This window comes from Protopterus annectens, chromosome 1.part2, assembly GCF_019279795.1.
Source record: "Protopterus annectens isolate FY-2018-M chromosome 1.part2, PAN1.0, whole genome shotgun sequence".
Lineage (NCBI taxonomy): Eukaryota > Metazoa > Chordata > Ceratodontiformes > Protopteridae > Protopterus > Protopterus annectens.
The window spans coordinates 520,826,118-520,849,686 of record NC_056727.1 but is presented as its reverse complement, the minus strand read 5'-3'; the positions used below and the strand labels follow the sequence as shown (position 1 = coordinate 520,849,686).

General features: G+C 41.4%; 1 protein-coding gene across 6 annotated transcripts in view; it reads right to left on the bottom strand.

Moving 5' to 3' along the window:
- The window catches only part of SLC8A1 (solute carrier family 8 member A1), a 2,780,038-nt gene that overhangs the window by 1,483,432 nt on the left and 1,273,037 nt on the right, over positions 1-23,569 (bottom strand). The window lies entirely within an intron of this gene.

Sequence of the window (23,569 nt, the reverse complement as noted above, 5' to 3'; positions counted from 1 at the left end):
TGCTGTTTTCTGTCACACTTTGTTAAAGTGGGGTTAGCACCCTTTTTAATCAATGCACCTGTACCCTGGCTAACAGCTCTATGTAGTCATTGTAGTGATATTCAAGTTAAGGGTCTGCAGAAGAAGAGGTTTGTGGTTCAGTGATTAATGAGGCTATTAGTCCCCCACTTACAGAGTTCAACATAGAGTAGCATAAGTGAACACTAAAATACTACTATGGTGTGTTTGTGCTTGAGTGGTATTTACACAATGTTGTTACACTATCTCGGGGGGGGGTGATCACCACAGAGCAGGAAAAGGGGTGTTGATCACACCTGTAATGCACTGCAGAGTAAGAGCACTGTTATGGCAACTGTCATGCCTGCAGTCTCCCATCCATCCCAGAGGTAGTGCTCATGTATGGCACACTCTCACAGCTTTTTAGCTCTACCTGTAAGGCAGCCCTGGTACTGCAGACAGGCTGTCTACAATATCATTCTCCCATACAAGTAGATCTGTGGTACCAGAATACTTGGGCCATACTTGTCTAGGCCTCTGAGGCCTTGGGTAAATTCACACAATGCTAGGTGTAGACAATGAGATTTATCAGCATAGCATGTCTTAGAATCTCATTATCTACCCCAGGCCTCCACAATCCTGCAACTCTATGTGAAAATAAAATCCCTTTCCATCATACTAGGGGTAGAGTATCCTGAACTAAACCCAATGCTTCACCTGTGCCACAAGTCAGTGTACTACATGGAATGCCATGAAGAAGTAATGAGATTCAGAAAGATATTCTGTTTCTGAATCTCATTACCTTATCCTCATGTAACATGATTCCCCCTGTCAGAAAAATATGTATTAATGTGTGTATGCTTAATGCTAATTAGAAGTTAAATGAGTTAACACGTTTTTCATTCTATTTTATATGCACTGTTATATATATAAATTGAGTTTCATATGAAAACTGAAAAGATGCTTTTTAAAACTGCAGTGTGCTTTCTGAAACTTGCAAAATGCCCTCTGACCTAGTAATTGCTAGCGCAGCAATATTCATGTTTATGCCTTTTGGAAATGTACTTGAGAAGCAGGTGCTTATCTGCTAGGTCAGGAGTAAATAAATAAACAATGCTATATCCTGTAAATGTAATGATTCTAAACAATCAGCTCTGTTCAAAGTATAAAAACATGTACAGCTGCAAAAGCTTAGAGATAATGTAGACAAAGGACTGTTAGAAAAATAAACTGCTAGCTTTGTGCTTAAATTAGCCATAGTACCTTGAATGGTAACATAACATGTATCTAACTGGTGGTAACCAAGGCCACATTGTTTTCTTAAGAAGTTTCTCACAAAAACTGATAAATCAGCAAAAATTCATGACACTAATGGTCAATAAGTAATAATAAAAAGACTTGTAATTTGCTACGTCAGCTTGGTAGGCAATGTCTTATTAAAAAGTGTATAAAAATGAAAGTATTTCCTGTTTCTAGTTAGACAAACTCTGTAATAGCACATTTTTGTCTCCTTGCTGCAAGATTAAAGTGCCTTAACCTAAACCTACCTTGTTTTGATCATTTTATATTTTTCCTTTGACACCCCCCAAACCTGGTGTGAAGCTGCAGAATTTCACCAAAGGCAGCAATCGCTACACTACCCCTTGCATGTTGGGTGAGATAATGTATGTAAGACAAGTAAATCACTGTGTTGTATGCATTACTGTATCTAAAAATGCAGTGGAGTATGGAGTGGGGCTGTGCTAATCAAGCACAGTCTGAATTTTACAAAATCCTAAATTTAAATCTTTTCTTATGTGTGGAGAGGGCAATCCCCCATCCGTCCTAAAAGAAAATAAATACACAACTGCATGTGTACACTTTCTTTTTCAAGGGTTAGCAGTCACACCACCAACATTAGTGCAGCCCTGCAGTCATATGGGCTCCCAAGCATGCATTGCCTGTAGTACCAGTGCTGACGTACAGATGGCATTATCCAAGCACTGCAGAGGCCCCCTGACTACAAATGGAAATAAAATCACTTGCAATTTTATGATGGCATTCAGTGCCAGCATAGTATTTAAACTCTGTCAGCACAGTGCTAGGGAAACAGCTTTAGAAATTCCATGAAAGCCCCCATGAGTTCTCATTAACCTATGTTGCTTAAAGGCTTTCAGAGACCTAACAAATAAATGGTTCCTCATTAGAGTTTGTTTTGGAAACCAAATGAATGGGTCTTACACTATTTAATTAATGTAGGTTTTACTATTTAATTAAGTTATAAGTGAAAGCAACAAGATTTAGCATTTGGGCATAGGGACAGATGAAGCTATTTATTTCAATGTATGGCAAAAATAATAAACAATGTTTGAAAAGTGTAACCCATGCTAGATACAGGAAACACAAACTATTTGTATTACAAAAAATTCTTATAGGTATAACATAATACTACTAACAATTGAGAGCCTCTACATTTGCCTGAATTGAGTGAGACATGCAGTTTGAAGTTCTGACTTGTACAACCAGCTGCATAATTACTTAAGCCAACTTTCCAAATGTGTATTTACCTATTGTATTAATTTTCACTACACTGTACCATTTAAAACATCAAGCAATCAAAATAATAGCCTTTACATGGCGTGTTATCACACAAAATCCTTATGTAAGTAATGCTTTTGGCCTACGACTGCAGAGCCACATTTTACCAGGTGCATCTGCCATCAAACCAATGTAGTATTTAAAAAATAATTGACAGATTGGGCTCAGACTTTGGCAAGGTTAAGCAAATATTTCTAAATCAGAATGGATGTTTCTTAACAAATGAAAAAATATAATTCTGTCAGGGTTCACTTAATGTGTTACATATAAAATTTTGAAACCTTAAGGATCATATCCTTAGGTACTGATAGAAATGAATTTTGACAATATTAGTTCCTCATAAAGCGTGGTTACTACTTACTTGTATAAACATGCTTATTAGATAGCCAGGTAATAGGAGGTGCAGTGGGTCGTGTTATCACCTCTCAAGAGGTTCCCAGGTTCATTTCTCAGCTGGGGTTCCTTCTGTGTGAAGTCTGCATGTCCTTCCTGTGTTTGCAAGGGATTCCTCTGAGTGCTCTGGGTACCTTCCACATTCCAAAGACATGCAGTAGGTGGATTAGGCACTCTAAACTGACCTTAGTAAAAAGTCAAAGTCAAACTTTATTGTCATCCAGATTATACAACTTGTGCATCACTGAATGGAATTTTGTTACTCCTTCTCAAAGTGGAGGCATTTTCACACATAGACAATCTGTATTACAGCAGCTACTACTGAAATGACACACATTATTGTTTTAGACTCTTAAGTAACTATACATAAAAATTGCACAGAAAGGGGTAACTTTTCCCAGAAATCATTATTGCACAATTTCGGATTACATAAGAATATGAATTAAGAGAATCCCAGTGGGATCATTGTAATACAATTATTGCACAAAAAATATGTGATGCTACTATTGGAAATTCCAACGGCCTTTTCAGAGTTCAGAGTTCAACATAGTGTTGAGTTAGTATGAGTTTAGTAGTCTGATGACCTGTGGAAAAAAAACTCTTGCTGTATCTGGTTGTCTTGCATTTTATACTGTGGCTGTGTTTACCAGAAGATACATAGGTGAACAGTCCATGGGCAGGGTGGGTAATGTCTCTGATAATCTTGTTGACCCTCTTGGATGGCAGGGAATGTGGTTCCAATGATCTTCTCTGCTACCTTAACCACTTTCTGAAGGGCCTTTTTGTCTGAGGTGGAACAGTTACCATACCAGGTTGCGAGACTGTTGGTTATTATACTCTGTATGGTACCTCTGTAAAAGATAGTAAGGATTAGAGAAAGAAGAATTGCCTTTCTCATTTTTTGCAGGAAATGAAGACACTGTTGCACTTTATTTACAATGGCAGTAATATTAATGCTCCATGTTAGGTCATCTGTGGTATGTACCCCAAGAATTTTGTGCTATCCCCTCTCTCTACTGTTTCAGTGTGCATTGTTAGTGGAGAGTGTGTTTTATGCCTTTTCTGAAGTCAACAATTATCTCGTTGGTCTTGTTCACGTTTAGTGAGAGATTGCTGTTGAGCCACCAGATGATGGGTTGACTAACTTCCTTTCTGTAGGCTGATTCATCGTCATTGCTGATGAGACCTACAACAGCTGTGTCATCTACAAACAGGTGTGAGTGTGCCTGTGAGTGCGTGGTATGGAAGAACAACCACAGCAGGGTTAGGCACCCCAAGGTAGTGTGCACTTTGCTAATACATGATTGTCACTATTGAATGACACCCTGATCCCATGTGCAAAAACAGGGAAAAGGAGTGATGGATGGATGGATGGATGGATGGATGGATGGATGGATGGATGGATGGATGGATGGATGGATGATGCAGAGGGTTATCAGTATATGCAAACCAAAAGTCTGGCAGTTATCGCAAGGCACTCTAACTGAGTGAAGTTTTACACTGGTGTGGAGTTTCAGTGTTGGTGTAATTAACAGCAGAGCTTTGATAGCCTTTATTTTTACACAGCTTGAGAGATCCCAGAACCATTTTTTTAGAAATGGGTATTGAGTTACTGCCTAGGATACCATGTTACCCCAACATAACTCATTTTGGAATCTTACAGAAAATGTGCATGTTATCTTATAAAATTCTCCTTCTAAAACTAGACACGGAATCAGCTCATGATTATTTTTTGTTCTTATCTGCAAAAACCACATTGACCCTTTAGTCCTAGTTTACCAAATTTCATGTTTTATAAAGCAGGGAAATAAAATGTTGAGATTTACATCATAAAGTATATCCCTCTGGAGCAGAGTGCTATATAAATGACAGTAGAGAAGGTCAGTAGACTCCCATGATACATTACAGGTCATTTTTACATCCTCTGGGCCATTGGTGATACTTCAGCTATATAATTTATACCAATTTCTAGAATGTAGATGTATAGGGGGGATATTACATTTGGTTAAGAACTTGCAGCAAAGAATTTATTAATTCATAAAGTATACTGGACAGGTTATGACATATCTTTGTTTTACAATTAATTTAATTTCCACACATACTCATTAAGCTAACACCCACAACATTCTGTTATGGCAGGTGTGATGATGTGAGGTAGTGCCAGCTGTACCAGGGAGAGTAGGGCAGTGCATGTATAACATATGCCAGCATAGCTAGCTGGAGTTTTGAAAATAATTATAGGTCATTTGAATATTAAACTGATTTATACAGATGCTTGTGTTAAAAATGTATTTGTAAAGTTGCTGGTGTATCAACAGTTGGTCATGCTGGACAGAAAAGAAGTAAACGTGAATGTCAGACTATATTGTTGTAACTGATGAAATGTACATGTTTTGACAGAGGATACTGGAATGGAAGGGGTTAAGATCAGCACAGCTAACCTTCAGAAAAATAGCCTGAAATTAAATGACTTGGTTTAGGCCATAAAGACTTTATCTCATAGGTCTGAATGCAGCCAGAGAATGATTTTTTAATCTTTGCAGGAAGGGTGGACATGTTGGAATTGTTTTGCAGTTTCCATATGCTGTAATAAACCTTAGCTAAAGTTCTATGTGTGTATTGTTACACATCAGTGTCAGATCCTGGCTCAGTTTCTAGTGGGAGAGTAGTGTGGGAATCACAGAGTCAGGTGACCAGATGTGATGTCATTCTGTAGCTAGCACTGAAATTGCATGTGAATACTAGTGAGAGATGTACGGAGTGCACTCTGTTTTTGGACCTGACAAGATACTCTTCCATGTTCATCTTGCCTTGCTTTAGTAAGTAACAATGGAGCAGTAATTCTTCAGTCAGTTCGAAAATATAGTGAGATTAGCTAAATGCTGTTGTTTCAGTATCTGTCTGAGTCTTTCCATCTGTGTTGTTTTTTTACATTTCCTGTGATTGAAACTCTGGTGTTTATTGTATATAGATATTAATTAGTTTCACTTTTTTTTATTTATTAATAAATATGTCTGAACCTTTTGTTGTGACTGGTCTTTTAGAAAATATTTAACCTTTGACAGTACTGTATTTATTTAGTGGCACTGTGGGTCCACGTTCCTGAAAGACCTGCTGCTTGGTTAAACACTGTGATTTGCTAATTATTAATTTTACTAAGTGGAATTGGGTACCCTGGTAAGAGCCTTAAATTAGCTGGCTTTGGGTGTTGTGGTGGCAGTGTACTTACCTTATAGTCTAGGTGGTAGTGGCAGGGAAGCTATGCCAGCCTTTCCCATGTGTGTGTGTGTGTGTGTGTGTGTGTGTGTGTGTGTGTGTGTGTGTGTGTGTGTGTGTGCATGTGTGTGTGTGTGTGAAAATCAAATCTCAAAAGAGAGTGTGTGTAACAGCTATTTTCAACAGGGCCAATGAGAGCATTGATCTCATAGAGAGGGTAGTGGGGGACTTGGCATGGAGCACCTGACAAAGGACTCAGCTCTATAGTGGTCAGTGGGGAGTGTTATTTGGGGCCTGGAAAGGAAGGCCAGCTTCAAGACTGGAGTTTGCATTCCATGTGTGTTCTTAAGGGAAATTGAAATTGTACTTGGTGCAGAGGTCTGCATCTGAAAATACTGTGTGTGTCTATTTTTCTTGCAGTGAATGTTCCTCACCAGTGTCAGTGGTGAGGAGTGATGCTCCTTGATCACTAGCCCAGAGGAGGGATATCACATATCACATATTGGTGGCAGTGGTGGGTTTGAGGCTCTTTGATCACTGGCCCAGAGGAGGACTGTCACATATTGGTGAGCTGTGGCATGGATATTAATTGAACTTCTATAGCCTGTAAACAGTTTTCACTAAAGGTGTGTATGTACTCTCAGCAGCCACAAGTAAACACACAGAGTTTCATTTTTCACAACAGTTTTATTTATTTTTTCAGTTTAGTTTAGTCAGGGAAAGCAGGAAAACTTATCAGCAAAGGATTATGGCAAGCCTGCAGCAATCCAGTTGGCTAACGTGTGCAAATCCAAAAGTGTGCTCTATACCAACCTAACTAAAGAAGAAATTATTTCAGCCTTAGTCACAGCTGCAGCACAGACCAGTAAAGAGGAAGACAACCAGTCTGGCAATGGGGATGTGCAGCCCTCAGAAATAAGACAGCTCACCTTTTCCTCAGAGGAATTAAAAGCCTGCCTGGAGTTAAAGTGATTGTCCCCCTTACTCCATGGTAAAGCTGCAACTGCTGTTTCTAAATTGTCTGATACTGATTTTTTAAATTATGACAAGGTTAAAAATGTTTATTGGAATGTTTTAAGTTAACTCTTGAAGCTTACAGAAAAGAAATTGTGAGCATAGACATAGGAAAAATGAAAGTGTGTGATTATATTGCTGAGTTAAGCACTTATTTTCATAGGGGGGTGAGTGGATGTCAGGTCCTCACTTTTGAAAGGCTGGCAGATGTTTTGGTGAGGGGAATGAGCCCTTAGCATTTTGCCTGAGGACAGTAGAATCTGGTTGGCAGATCAGCAGTATAACTCTGCAGATGAGCTGGGGAGAAAAGAGGATCTCTGCTTGACAAGCAGGTCACCATTAAGCAAGAAGGGGATGCCCAGTGATGCACACGGATATAAGGGAACCTATGGTGGGCAACCTAAACCACCTCAACAGAGTCCACCAGTAAAAGGGGAAGCCACTAGTTCAAGTACACAGCCAAGAACGGGGTATAGATGTTTTAAATGTAACCAGAGGAGCCATGTAACACACAGATGTCCACTGAAGCAATGTGGGGAACAAAAGGTGAGGAAGCCAGTAAGTAGGAATAATAGCATGCCAGTGGTACGTTTTCTGGAGACAATAGGGGTAGCAAACTATCATCAGAGTTTGTATCCTATATTAGTGGATGGAAAACCAGGCCACTGTCAAAAGAGACACAGCCTCTGACATAACCATTATGAAGCCTGCAGTAGGTAAAGAGGGAACAATACTTGCTTGGGCAGTTCACTCCAGTCAGAGCTTTAGGAGGGACCCAATTCCAAATACCTTTGGCCAGGGTTCACCTTGACTGGGAAGGTAGAAAAGGAAGCAAGAAAGTATGTGTGCTTGTGGATATCCCTGCAGACATCTTCATAGGAAATTATTTTGATAATGCAGTACCTTGAGTGTATGCAGTTAGACAGAGTCAGGCTTGGAGATAGGCATGTGGGTCTGGTAGCTTGGGGGAGACCCTGACAGATCACACACTTGAAGCCGGGGTTGGTGATGTGGCTATTTCAAAGAGGTAGCTACTTTGTAGCAGTGAGCCAATACTGCTGATACATCGTGCTTCCTTGGACAGGGTGACTGCAAGGGCAGAGGTGAGTGATAGTACCCATGCTGACAGTGAGGCACTGCTGTCAGAAGATACCAGACGTCCTGTAGAAGGGCAGCTGTTAAGGGTCACAAAAGTAGAGTTGAAACAGGCTCAGTTCTTTGACCCTACATTATGAGGCTTGAGGGAGGCAGCTTAGGCGTCACCTGATTCTCACAGAAGAGGGGAGTCTGTACACTGGAACAAAGGATTGCTGTATAGAGAGTGAACCCTGATGGAGGGCTAGAGGGTGAAGTAATACAGCAGTCGGTAGTGCCCAGAGCCTATTGTCTGGCATTTCTAACTATAACCCATGACATTCTTTTTGCAGAACATATGGGCATAAAGTGTACCAAGATGTGTATTATGCAAAACTTTTATTGGCCTGGGATTGCAAGGGATGTAACAGGGTACTGCAGAACCTGTAAGCAGTGCTGAAAAGTAGGCAAGGCAGGAGACAAGTTCAAAGCTCCTTTGATGCCTTTGCCTGTGATTGAGGAGCCATTTTAGAGGGTAGCTATGGATATTTTGGGGCATCCCCAAGTTCTACAGGGAAGAAATATATCCTAGTGGTAATAGATTATGCTACTAGATACCCTGAGGTGGTGGCTTTGTCCTCCATCGAGGCAGGGAAGGTGGCAAATTCTTTGTTTCATATTTTCAGCAGGGTAGGTTTCCTAAGAGGAATATTGACTGACAGAGGTATCAATGTCATGCCAGACTTGCTGGCTTGTCTGTGAGAACACTGTGAAGTGAAGTATCTAAAGACACCCCCCTACTACCCCCAGACTAATGGTCTTGTAGAGAGGTTAAACTCTACACTGAAGACCAGGCTAAGGGCATTTGCAGACCAGTTTAAGAGAGAATAGGACAATAATTTGCCCATCTGCTGTTTGCATACAGCAAGATACCCCAGCAATGCACAGTTTTTTCACCCTTTGAGTTTCTGTATGGGCATAGGGCGAGGGGGGCCCTTGGATTTGATTCCTGATGAGTGGGAATGTGAATCCCACAAGGTGTCTGTTGTGGCATTTGTCCTAAACCTTAGGACAAGGTTTAGGGAGCTCATGGGCTTGGCCCAGGAGAACCTGGAAGGAGCCCAGCAGTATATAAAGGTCTAGTATGAAAGGAATGCTCAAGCCTGAAAATATGCTGTGGGACAGCAGGTTATGGTGCTCATTCCTGTCAGACACAATAAGCTACAGGCAACTTGGGAAGGACTCTTAAAAGTGGTAAGGAAGGTCAGTGATGTTAACTATATGGCAAAACTGCTAGGCAAGAGTCAGGAGCACAGACTGTACCATGTTAACATGATGAAGCCTTACCATGGTAGGGAGGCTCTTGTGCTGAGTATTTGCAGTGGGTGGCAGGAGGAGGTTGAGGGGGGTCTGGTGGCTGATCTCCTCAGAGAGGCTTGGACCAACACTTCAGGGGAAGGGGGGATAGCAACATCCCAAGAAATCCGAGCAGTGTTACAGGAGTTTGGGGACATGTTCACTGGGAAACATGGGTGTATCCACCTGGTGCAGCACCATGTACATACAGGATTCTAAAGACCTATCAAGCAGGCCCCTTACAGGGTGTCTGAGCGAGTCAGACAGACTCTGAGGAAGGAGATACAGGAAATGTTGGAACTGAGAGTAATCAAGAAGTCTAGTAGTCCTTAGGCCTCCTCAATGGTGCTGCTACCAAGGAAGGATGGCAGCATGAGATTCTGTGTGGATTACAGAAAACTAAACAGTCACACAGAGTCAGATACTTATCCAATACCTAGGACAGATGAAACCTTAGAACAGCTGGGTGGGGCTAAGTATTTCACCACTACTGATCTGACCAAGGGCTACTGGCAGCTGCTCTTGACTCCCACCAGTAGAAAGAGGTCATCCTTTTTGAATCCTTTCAGATTATATGAGCTAACAAAGATGCCCTTTGAGAAGAAAAATGCCCCAGTGACCTTCCAGAGGCTGGGTAGATCATATCCTAGCAGGGTAACAGCACCTTCAGCATGTCATGGAGGTCCTGGGCAGACTGCAAAGGGCAAGGTTGACCATTAAGCCCAGTAAGTGTCAGGTGGGTGTGGCAAACATCTATTATCTGGGGCATAGAGTGGGGAATGATAAGATCAGGCCAGAACCTGCCAAATCAGGTGAGGGCATTCTTGGGGACAGTGGGGTACTATGGGAAGTTCATTCTCAATTATAGTACAATAGCTGATCCCCTCAGAGACCTGATGAAGAAAAACAGACCAGATAAGTTGTGTGGACACCAACCTGTGAGCAGGCATTCCAAAAGCTTAAATGGGTTTTTGGAGGACCCCCTGTGCTAGCCAGTCCAGATTACAGCAAAGAATTTGTTGTGCATGTGGATGCTTCATACCATGGGATGGGGGCTGTACTTAGCCAGGTTTCCTCGGAGGGAAAATAGCACCCTGTTGTATGTCTCAGATGTAGACTCCAACCCAAGGAGGAATGTTATGTAGCCATAGAAAAAGAATGTCTAGCCATAGTATGGGCACTGCAAAAACTTCAGCACTAGCTGTATGGAAGGAAATTTACTATGGTTACAGACCATAATCCCTTAACATGGCCACATTGAGCCAGTCAGCAAAATTCTAAGTTATTAAGGTGGAGCCTAGGGTTGCATTCATATGACATGATAGTGCAGTACCATAGTGGGGTCAGCCATGCCAATGTAGATGGGCACTCAAGACAGGGTAGAATTAATGTGTTTCCAGACAGGCTCATTTCTCTCAAGAAGCATTCTTTCAGGGTAACTTGAAAAACTAGCTTGAGTCTTCAAAGGGGGAAGAGATGTGATGACGTGAGGTAGTGCCATCTGTACCAGGGAGAGTAGGGCAGTGCATGTGTAACATATGCTAGCATAGCTAGCTGGAGTTTTGTAAAGAATTATATGCTATTTGAATATCAAACTTATTTGTACAGATGCTTATGTTAAAAATGTATTTGTAAAATTGCTAGTGTTAAAAAATGCATCAACAGTGGGTCCTTGTGGACAGAAAAAAACATACATGTATATCAGACCGTATTGTTGTAACTGATGAAAGATATATATTTTAACAGATAATACTGGATGGGAAAGGGTTAAGCATAGCCCAGCTAACCTTAAGAAAAATTACCCGAAATTAAATGACTTGGTTTAGGCCATACATATTTTTATCTCTCAGGTCTAAATGCAGCCCGAGAATGACTTGTTTTTCTGCAGGAAGGGTGGGAGTGTGGGGATTGTTCTACAATTTGCAGATGCTGTAATAAACCTTAGCTAAAGTTTTATGTGTTATTGTGACACATTAGTGCCAGATCCTCACTCAGTTTCTAGAGAGGATAGTGTGCAAACCACAGAGTCAGGTGACCAGATGTGATGTCATTCTGTAGCCAGCACTGAAATTGTATTTACATACCAGTAAGAGATGTAGTAAGCTTAGCTAAATATTGTTTGTTTCTGCATCTGTCTTGAGTCTTTCCATCTGTGCTGCTTTTTTATATTTCATGTGAGTGAAACTCTGGTGTTTATTGTAAATAGGCATTCAGTATTTTCATGTTTTTTTATTATTTGTTATTAAATATATCTAAACTTTTCATTGTGGAGATGGTCTTTTAGAAAATATTTAACCTTTGAGAGTACTTGCATTTATTTAGCTGCATTGTGGCTCCATGTTCCTGAAATACTTGCTGCTTGGTTAAACACTACCATTTGATAAGTATTAATTTTACTAAGTGTAATTGGGTACCCTGGTAAAAGCCGTAAAGTATCTGGCTTTGGGTGTTGTGGTGGCAGAGTATCTACCTTATAGTCTGGGTGGCGGTGGCAGGGAAGCTAAGCCAGCCTTTCCCATGTGTATGTATATGCGCATGTGAAAATCAAATCTCAAAAGAGAGAGAGTGTGATAGCTACTTTGAACAGGTACACTGAGAGCACTGATCTTATAGAGAAGGTGGTGGAGGACTTGGCATGGAGCACCTGGCTAAGGACTCAGCTCTATAGTGATTAGTAGGGAGTTATATTTGGGGCCTGGAGAGGAAGCCCAGCTCCAGGACTGGATTGTGCATTCCCTGTGTGCTCTTAAAGAAAATTGTACTTGGTTCAGAGGTCTGCATCTGAAAATACTGTGTGTGTCTATTTTTCTCACAGTGAATGTTCCCCACTAGTGTCAGTGGTGAAGATTCAGGCTCCTTGGCCCAATGGAGGGACATCACATATTGTTGGCAGTGGTGGGATTGAGGGTCCTTGATCACTGTCCCAGAGGAGGCACATCACAGCATGTATTGGACAGTGATTTACATATAGCTGCAAAGTATTCTAGCAAGCAGCAACAATGTCTACAGAAGAGCAGCTTCTCGTATTGTGGTTTCACTAATGCATCATCATGTTTGTTAATTGACAATGTAATTTGCTTGACTTACAAGACCTAGTTAACATCTTGTCTTGACTTTCTGGAAGTTAGAAATGTCTGCTAATGCATTTAGCATGGGAATAGAATAGACAGTCTTTTATGATATCATAGTATGGGTTTTCAAATGTAAGAATGCATTCAGTGAGTAGTTCTCACTAATAAAATAAAATGCAAAGATGTCACACTTATTGCATCAAAAGCTGTTATATTTGATATTATGTAGAGAAGGAGTTTATACCCACCTGCAACAGCTTTGTTACTAAGACTTGTCTTAGAAAGTCTAAGTGAAAAAGGAGGCTTGTGGTATGACACGCAGTTCAAGGTGCACTTAGAGAATTATTTAGAAGTTTATTAAGTTATTTCACAGCTACTTGTACTACTTGTTAAACTAAAGGGCACCAAAAAATAAGGAAATGTAGCTGTTAAGAGATGTTATAATGAATGGCTGTCTAGAGCAGATAGTACATAAGAACATTCACGCATATTGCACATTCAGAGATGACATTTCATGTGAGCAAGGCTGAATGTCTAAATCAGATAAAGTAATAACTGCAATCCAAATGTGAAAGTTAATGCTAGAAAAGATATACAGCTCACACACAGGGATTTTCAAGTGCACCAAATGTGAAGAAAGTGTCCTTTACTTTTATGAATATTTCTGAGCAAATGCATGGAATTTTACTGATGTCTATCTATAGTTTTTAACCACATCCAGAGAGCAGGAGACGTGATTTTGTATGAAATTCTGTGTTTTCTATAGAATAATGTTTAAGTACAGACTTGCTTCAGTATCAAGAGAATCATTGCTTCCTGCATATAAATTATTACCTCAGGTTCTCAGAGATCATATAACTGAAAAGTACTTCAAGTGACAGTGTGATAAACATCCTCAGGAACATATTTTTAAGACATGGTGTAGCATAAGTAGTTGTTTTAGACAATGGAGCTCCATTTTCCAGGCAGGAATTCAAGATTTTTTAAATACATTATTTTTAAGCATACAGCATGTAGTCTGTATTACCATCACAGCATTTGACAAGTGAAAAGATGGCACTGACAATCACAAGTCTCATGAAGAGCTGCAATATTTAGCTTGTATCAGACTGTTGCCTGTCATCACTCTAGGACACAGGCTTATTTCTAGCACAAACAGTTATGGGAAGATGGGAAGTAGCTTAAGCAGTAAGCTGTCCACTAAGCCATTACTACCTTTTCATTTCTGCTACTGGAAAAATCAAATTAATATTCTACACCCATTGAGAAGATATCAGAGAAGACAGAAACCTTGTTATGACAGGACTACAAATAATTTATCTGTTTTAAAGGAAGTAAGGAGACTAGGTAATAATCTAAGTTCTAATAAGTGAACAGAATCTGACAAGTATTTAAAGGTGCTAAATGCAGGCAGTAGGAAGGGCCAAAATAACAAAAATGACTCAGATTCTCAAGTTTCTAGAAGGAATAATAGACATTTCTGTAAACTACCCAGTGGACAATCTCAGGAAATCACTTTACAGAAGGAAATAGAAAGTTTCAAGCAGTTGCAAGTGTTACTGCCTCCTCAGAGAATGAACAGACAACATGTTACTTCTGAACTGCAGAAACATAAGTAGTAGTCAAACTATGCTGAAAAGAATTTTCCAGCTAATGATTCGGTGAGAAGGAATGAAAATTTCAGGCATGTTATATTGTTTGAAAAAAAAAACGTTTAGAACCTCTGAATTACAAGTTTAATGACTGTGTAAGTCAGCAGTACTGGTGACATGATGAACTGATGAGAAAATGTCATATATTTAGCCTGTATATAATGTAAAAAAAGTTGTTAGGAAGGACTGAAAATGTTTCCAAAGTATTAATAATGCATATATTAGATCCGAAAAAAATACGTTGTTTTTTGAATTTATGTACTAAACAAATGACATGCTGGAATAGTCATTGTATAGGATTTGGAAAAATTGAATATAACACCATAATCTACTTGCTTATATTACTAATATAATGTTTTTACAAAAATAATCTTGTATAACACATTATAATATAATATAATATTGAACATATTACTTTATGAAAGTGTACTATCATTAAGGTATGAATGTCATGTGACTGTCAATATTCCAAGTTTTTCAGTAAAGCGCTTGAAATGAATGCACCTCATGCCTGTCACTGTATATGACATTTTAGATTATACTTTATAAAAAGTATATATTACATATGGTTTGTGAGGATTGTGATTTTGTTTAAAAGTTAGAATCACTTGGTTTAATATAGTTATCTTTCTTGTAAACCTCCTCACAGGCGACCATCAGCTACCACCAGCTCCCCTACTCATCCAATAGGGCTACTGGACTTGTCTTAGCCTCCCCTGGGCTCAACCCTATCCATGCTTGGAACTGGAGAGGAGATTCATGAAGGTGATGCAGCATCTTATTGTGTCAGGAGAGTGTGTCCTAGCACCACCACTGTCCTGCAGCAGCAGGAGCCTTGGGAGCCCACCTGTGGCTACCTATGTGAGGTGAATGTGGGCTTCCACACACACACACACACACACACACACACACACACACACACACACACACACACACACACACACACACACACGTACACATATAACTTCCTGATTTGCATCACAGAACTCACATGGCTCTTAACGCTGCCATTGTAATGAACCTAGGCTGCTTCCCTCCCCCACAGGGTGGGCAAGCCACTGTTCACTGATCACTACATCCTCCCCCCACCTGTTCAATCCAACACCAGTGCTTCTAGTCTAACACAGGTCATCTGTGGCCCAGTCATGGCTTTATCTCTTTGCACCATGGGGCAGGCAGTTTAAGTATAGTTATCCTGCCACCGTTTGATTTACAAATCCTTTCCCCAACATATATGCACTATATCATGTGCTACACAAACACACCTGTCTGTCATGCTGTCTGCCATTATCTGTCTGCCTCTCTGTCATAAAACCTCAAACTCTCAGCACTGTCTGTTCAGCTATGGGCCAGTCTCCCTTTTTCTGCAGAGTGAAATAAAGAATGGTAGAGATAGAGAATGAGAGAGAAAGCAACTAATTTTTTTTTAATTTCTATGTAGGACATCTCATTCTTCCTCCTAGGGTAGCATCCTCCTTCCAAGGTCATAGTTCATTTTTCTGTAGCTATGTCAGTAATTTGTTAGTTGGCTTTCCCTTCTGTTGATTGTAGTCTGAACTAGTCTGCCTGGTGTTTTTTGCCCTTCAGCTGTACTTGATCCCCCTCACAGGTGAAGGAATGGGGCAGGAATGCCTAAGACAATATTTCTGAGTTGGCTTTTTTAGGTTAAAGCTCTGTCTAGGAATACCCCTTGCACTGTCAATAATGTTTAGTGATTACATGCTGGGAAGCGTGAACATACTTCTGTACATCTGCTCCACTACAGACTGTACCCTGTTCCTGAATGCAATATGCCTGCAACCTTGACTAGTGTCCATCAGGCAGTTCAAATACCCATCTTTGTCTTTGAGAGTAGACAGCTTGGATGCCCTGCTGAAATCTTCACTGTCACCAAGCTTGCTTCCAGCATTTAAGGAGTAACTGAACCCCAGTCAATGCCATCAAAGATAACTGCTGTACCACTGTGTCATCAGGTTATACAGTCCTTTGGGGATTGTTTATTTATTTAGTTATTTTCATGAGTTCATTTGCATGTAACTAAAACACCTTTATATAACAGGTTCATGGTTAAGTTATCCATAATAGAAGCCTCAGGACAATTGCAGAATAATGCATGAACATGAAAAGTCTGGCCATAGGAAGAAACTGTGGCACTTACAGCAAGCCCATGCAGATAAACACATGGTACACAGACTTCACTCAAAACCATCAGGTGACTGGATTAATACCATAGGGCCCCTTGCTGAGATACACCAACATTAACTTCTGCACCACTTAGGCTGGAAGAGAAATGTGGTTCAAAATAGCAGCATTGTTTTTGGCTTAATATGTTCAGTATTTCTTGCATTTTTCCTGTTGCTGTCATCCTGTGGCTGAGTGTCTTGCTTTGTGTACAGATTTTTAACTTACTGTGTTCCTTAGTGCCTATGTTTCTGTTTTCATGGATTTTTAGGAACACAGTAGAGCTGTGGATGAAGGCAAGGTGGTTCATACAGCCTACCTTGATCTGGCCAAGGTGTTTCATACCATTCGCCATTCAGAAATCATAGAAAAACTCACTAAGCTAGGCATCAACCCCTATATTACTAGGTGGGTTGCAAACTGGCTCACAGATAGAACCTACAGTGTGAAAGTAGTGGACCCCAAGTTAGACTGCCAACCAATCACAGGTGGAGTCCCACAGGATTCGGTCCTGGGTACTCTCCTGTTTGGTATCTACTTCTCTGAAGTCCAGGCCAACACAAAGGTTCTCTGGCTGACAAAGTTTGAAGACGATTGCAAGTTGGGAGCTATTATTAACTATTATTAACTCCCCATGTGATGTTGACATCCTACAGAAAGGCCTCACTGAGACCAATGGTTGCTGTCAGAACCATGGCCTTAAGCTCAATGCCAAAAAATGTGTCATAATCCCCTTTGGGAAAAACCCAGTTCCCATGAATTACCACATCAATGGTAGTCCAGTGAAGACAGAAGGCGTTATAAGAGATCTGGGAACACAGGTTGACAGCAGCCTCTCTTTTGACCATCACATTGCCACTGTGGTCAGAAAGTCCTTCTATGTGGCACATCTCATTACTAAGGGTTTTGCATCCAGGAAGAATGAGCTCATTGTCTCCTTCTATTTTTCCCTCATTAGGCCAATCATCGAGTACAAAGCCCCATATGGCATGTACCTCACTAGACACCTGCAACAACTGGAGAGGCCACAAAAGTACCTCACAAAGAGGATCCTAGGCCTTAAACACTTCTCCTATATGGACAGACTCAAAAAACTCCAACTATTCTCTGTCTCATATCGCCTACTTAGAGGCAATCTCTGCTTGACATACAAAGCCATGTCTGATCCAGCTCTGTTAGAAATGGTACAGCTCAATCCCTCCACACCACACGCTCCAGTGACCTCAACCTCATTACCACAATCAACAGAACATGCTGGAGGGATGGGTTCATAACCCAGAGACTGCCCTTCCTATGGAATAGACTTCCCATACATGTCCATAGGTTCATAGGTTCATAGGTAGGTACTAGGCTATCTGCCCGAGGGCATTTATAAGTCTAGCCATAGTGTGTCAGCTTTTGCCGCCCCATTGATTATTTAACTGAGCCTCTGTCAAGAAGAGCCAATGAAGTGATCCCAAAGGTGTATTTTCTGTTACCCATCCACTCGTCAAGGTTTCTCTTGAAGAGTGTTAGTGAGGGGCTCTGCCTAATGTAGTTAGGAATTTTGTTCCAAAGCATGGGGAGTCTCTGTGACAGGAATCTATCCCTCCAACATGTTCTATTTATTGTTGTGGTGAGGTTTAGCTCATTAGAGCGAGTGGCTCGTAGTGACATGGATTTCTTTAGGTGGAGCATGTCCATCAATTCTGAGTTGGACATGGCTTTGTAAGTCAGGCAGAGATCACTTCTGAGTAAGCGATATGCCACTGAGTACAGCCAGAGTTTTTCCAGTCGGGCTGCCTAGGACATATGTTTGAGGCCAGTAATCCTCTTGGTGAGGTAGTTTTGTGGTCTTTCCAGCTGTTGGAAGTGACTTGTGAGGTACATCCCAAATGGGGCATTGTACTCTATGATGGGTCTGATGAGTGACGAGCAGAGGGGCACTATAACCTCTTTATTTCTAGATGTGAACCCTTTAGTAATTAGATGGGCTACATAGAAGGATTTCCTAACTACTTTGGCAATATGATTGTCAAAAGAGAGATTACTATCTACCTGGGTCCCAGATCTCATATTACCTCTTCTGTATTAAGGGGGCTGCCACCTATGTGGTAATTCATGGGTGTTTTGTTTTTCCCAAATGGGATGACTATGCATTTTTTGGCATTTAGCTTGAGACCATGACTTTGACACCAGGTGTCTGTCTCAGTAAGGCCCTTTTGGAGAATGTCCATGTCAGCCGGAGAGTCAATTATGGCTCCCAGTTTGCAGTCATTGGTGAACTTAGTTAGCCATAGTCCTTCTGTGTTTGCTTGTACTTCTGAGAAGTATATGCGGAAAAGTAGGGGTCCCAGGACCAAGCCTTGTGAGACACCACTTGTGACTGGTTTAGAGTTGGACCTGGAGCCTGCTATTCTTACCGTGTGAGTTCTGTCTGTAAGCCAATTGGCAACCCATCTTGTGATGTAGAGTTTTATGTTCAGTTTTTCTATAATTCCCGAGTGGAGAATGGTGTCAAAAGCCTTGGCGAGGACAAGGTAGGCTGTGTGAACCACCTTCCCTTTATCTATGGCCTTGGTGACTGTCTCGAAGAAGTCAACCAGGTTTAGTAGGCATGATCTGCCCTTAACAAAGCCGAACTGGGTCGGGTCAAGTGTTTGGAGGTTCCCAATGTCTTTGTTAGTGAGTTCCATGATGATGTGCTCCATAGCCTTGCAGACCAGGCTAGTCGGGCTTATGGGGTGATAGTTACCAGGGTCAGTTGTGGCCCCTCCTTTGTGGAGTGGAATAACCGTTGCTGTGAGCCATTCTATGGGCACATAGCCTGTGGAGAGGCTGAGGTTGAACAGTGTGTTTAGGTGGGGGGTTAGTTTGTTCTGTAGTTCATGCAAGACGCAGCCTGGGATACCATCTGGTCCCATTGACGCTGTGCTTTTGGCTTTTGAAAGGGCTGTTTTCATCTGTGCGTCTGTGATTTCCAGGACACTACACTTTTCCGGTATTGTTGTGGGCCCTTTTGGGGGTGAGAGGGGGGTGAAGTTTGCACTGAATCTATCTGCCAGGATGTTGACAAATCAGTAGGTTCAGTATATTTTGTGCTATTTTGCACTAGCTCAGAGCATGTCTGCGAGTTGCCACTTAGATTCTTGACATAGCTAAAGAAGGCTTTGTGGTTATCTTTCAAATCCTTGGCTATTTTTTCTTTCGAAGTTAGCCTTGGATGATTTCATGAGGACCTTAGTTTCTTACTGATACTGATCAGGGATGTCTTTCCTTCTCGGGATTTGCTTTTTTTCTGAACTAGTTTCCTCCTTCTATTGTGTATCCTGTTTATGGCAGAGGTCCACCAGACTGGTTTCCTTCTCTTAGGGGAGTGAGTCTTGGTTTTGCTAGGGATGGCATGATCCATGCATCCTTGTAGGTGCTCATAGAGTGCATTTGTAAAGGTTCCTGCATCTAGGACACTGTTATCCTTTAGCGTGGGGGCTGTGAAGCTTACCACCTCTGTCTTAAGTAAGGTGAAGTTTTCTATAGAAAAGTTTTTCACTGTGGTTTCCTTGGTTGGGGGTGGTGGTGTGGTGTGGACATCCAGAGTGATTAGTTTATGGTCTGATCTAACCAGTGACGGGTTGATCTCTGGTGCAGAACACCTGTCGCCCATGTTGTTGATGACCAGGTCCAATATGTTTTCACCTTTGGTAGGGGAGTTTATCAGCTGATCCAGGGCATTTGAGTTGATAAAATCCAGGAAGCGCTGGACCTGGGAGTTTGTACTTGAGTAGTTTTCCCAGTTAATGGTAGGGTAATTGAAATCACCCGATATCAGGGTGTTCAGTAGGACCTTCATGTTTTCCAGTGTCTCTAGAAAGGCAGAGTGGTGGTCCTGCGTCATGGAGGGTGATCTGTAGCAGGCCACAATTTGCATTACAGATTTGCCCGATGTTAGTTGCACATGTCAACAGAGCACCTCACTGGCCGTCTTCACCTCACTGGCCCTCTTCAAGAGAAACCTTGATGAGTGGATGGGAAATAGAAAATTCACCCCGGGGATCACTCCAATGGCTCTACTCAACAGAGGCACTGGGACCTAAGGTCGGGTGGCACGATGTCAGGGTAATCCTATGGGCTAGGTTTGTAAAGGCTCCAGGGCCATTAGCCTAGTCACACCTATGAACCTATTACAAATTTTATGTCAGAGTTAACAAGATGACAGCTACAGTGACATATCCTGCATTAAATTTGACGGTTGTTGATTCATCACATTCTGAGTCTCGTAAAAGTCCTTAGATGAAGAGGGCTGATGATGGGAAATTTGTTAAACTTCACACATCCCTTTCTTTGTGATCTGATAACACCAGTCAGCTATATTAAAAGAGATAGAAAAAATTGGTTGTATGTGTGTGTGTGTGTGTGTGTGTGTGTGGGGGGGGGGGGTTACCTAACATTTCAATGAAATTTAAATGGATGTTAGAAATGGAACAGGTCATCAGAAGTAGTTCACAAAATATACAGAAATGTCAAAGACACAGACAGATACAATTTTTGCAGTACATAATTAAAAATGGTTGAAACTTTCTGACTGGTTGTCATGTACATTTGTTTGACACTATGTATACTAAAATAAAAGTAACATGTCAAGCCTGATACAATGGAAACTCCCCAAGCAAGTAGTTCAGGCACATCAGAAACATTAATGATAAATAATTATTAAACTAAAGACATAACCTCTTCTTCAATAGTCAGCAGCTGTTTCAGAAAAGAGATACATCTGGGGCACCCAGTAAGGACCAACTGGGGGATTTGGGGTTGGGTGTTAGCAGAAATTAGTAGTTGTAGGAGGAAGGGAAGAATAAAACAAATGAAAAAATAACAATGGCGTGAATCACTCAATAACAAAAGTTAAGAAAGCAGAAGGAAGAAAACATGCCCCAAGACTCTCACTACACCTTTCTAAACATGCTGGAAAATATTAAGATAGAACCAAACACCCTAATACTGGGTGATTTTAACTACCCTGCCATTAACTGGGAAAACTACTCGTGTACCAACACCTTTGCCCAACGGTTCTTGGAATTCATAAATTCCAATGCCCTGGATCAACTAATCCATAGTCCCACCAGGGGATCCAATATCCTAGACCTGGTCATTACTAACATGGGAAATCGATGCTCCACACCTATGGTCACCCCCTTGTTAGTCAGGTTTGACCATAAGCTAATCACTCTTGAGACCACATCCCACTCCCCAGTAAGGAAACCTCCATAAAAAACTTCTCCAAAGCCAACTTCATGCTACTCAAGTCAGAAGTGACAAACTTCATGACACCCATGCAGATGGGAACTGAAAGTTCAACTGCTGAATCCTACACTAAGGCACTGTACGAGCACATCCACTCATGCATGAATCGTGCCTTCCCAAATAGAACCAAGATGCTCTCATCCAAAAAAAGGAAGCCAATCTGGTGGTCCCCTGCCATAAACAAACTTTACAACAAAAGTAAGAAACTGGTGCAGAAAAGAGCAAAATCCCAGGATGCAAAAAACTCACTTACCAACCTCAGTAAGAAACTGAGATTCCTCATAATATCCTCCAAAGCTAGTTACAAAAATAAAATTGCCAAACATTCCAAAGACAACCACAAGGCATTCTATGTCAAGAATCTAAATGGCAATGCTCAGATCTGCTCTGAGCTAAAACAGAATGGCATTAAATATACTGATCCCAAGGATATTGCCAATATCCTGGCAGATCAATTCAGTGCCAACGTCACCCCGTCTCACCCCCTAAATGGCCCATCTCAATACCGGAAGATTGACAAATTCCGGTAATAATGGCCACACAGTTAAAAAAACATACTTTCCAAAGCTAAGAATACAGCATCCATGGGACCAGATGACATCCCGGGCTGTGTATTACATGAACTACAATATGAACTGGCACCTCACCTAAGGTCATGTTTAATCATAGCCTCACCTCAGGTTTCTTGCCCACTGAGTGGTGCAGAGCTACAGTTATCCCACTCCACAAGGGGGGTTCACCTTGGATCCCAGAAACTACCATCCCATCAGTCCGATGAGCCTTATCTGCAAGGCCATGGAGTGTATTATCATGGAACTTATAAACAAAGACATTGGCGACATTCAAACACTGGACCCCACCCAGTTTGGGTTCGTGAAGGGCCGATCTTGTCTTCTGAACATGATTGAGTTCTTTGAATCGGTCTCCAGAGCCATGGACAAGGGTAAGGTGGTTCACACAGCCTATCTAGACCTTGCCAAGGCCTTTGACACCATCCCCCACTCTGGAATCATAGATAAACTTAATAAGCTGGGCATTAATCCCTATGTCACCCAATGGGTTGCTAACTGGCTTACTGATAGAACCCATACTGTAAAAGGAACCGACTCCAAATCCAGCTCTAGACAAGTGACACGTGGAGTACCTCAGGGTTCAGTCCTGGGGCCGCTCTTGTTTGGCATCTACTTTTCTGAAGTGCAGGCCAACACTAAGGGACTCTGGCTAACAAAGTTCGCAGATGACTGCAAACTGGCAGCAATTATTGAATCCCCAAATGATGTGGATACTCTACAAAAGGGCCTTACAGAAGCAGATGCTTGGTGCCAGAGCCATGGGCTCAAGCTCAATGCCAAGAAATGTATAGTTATCCCCTTTGGGAAAAAACATGTACCCATGAATTACCATATAGGCGGCAGTACACTAAACACCAAAAGTGTGATAAGAGACTTAGGGACACAGGTGGACAGTGGTCTCACCTTCGATAACCACATCGCCACAACAGTCAGGAAATCCTTCTATGTGGCACACCTCATCACTAAGGGCTTTTCATCCAGAAAAAAGGAGGTCATTGTCCCACTGTACTATCTCTCATTAGACCCATTATAGAATACAATGCCCCATTTGGTATGTACCTCTCAAGACATCTGCAACAACTGGAAAGGCCGCAGAAATACCTCACTCAAAGAATCACAGGTCTAAAGCGATGCCCTACGTTGACCGCCTTAAAAAACTGCAGCTATACTCTGTCACATATCGTCT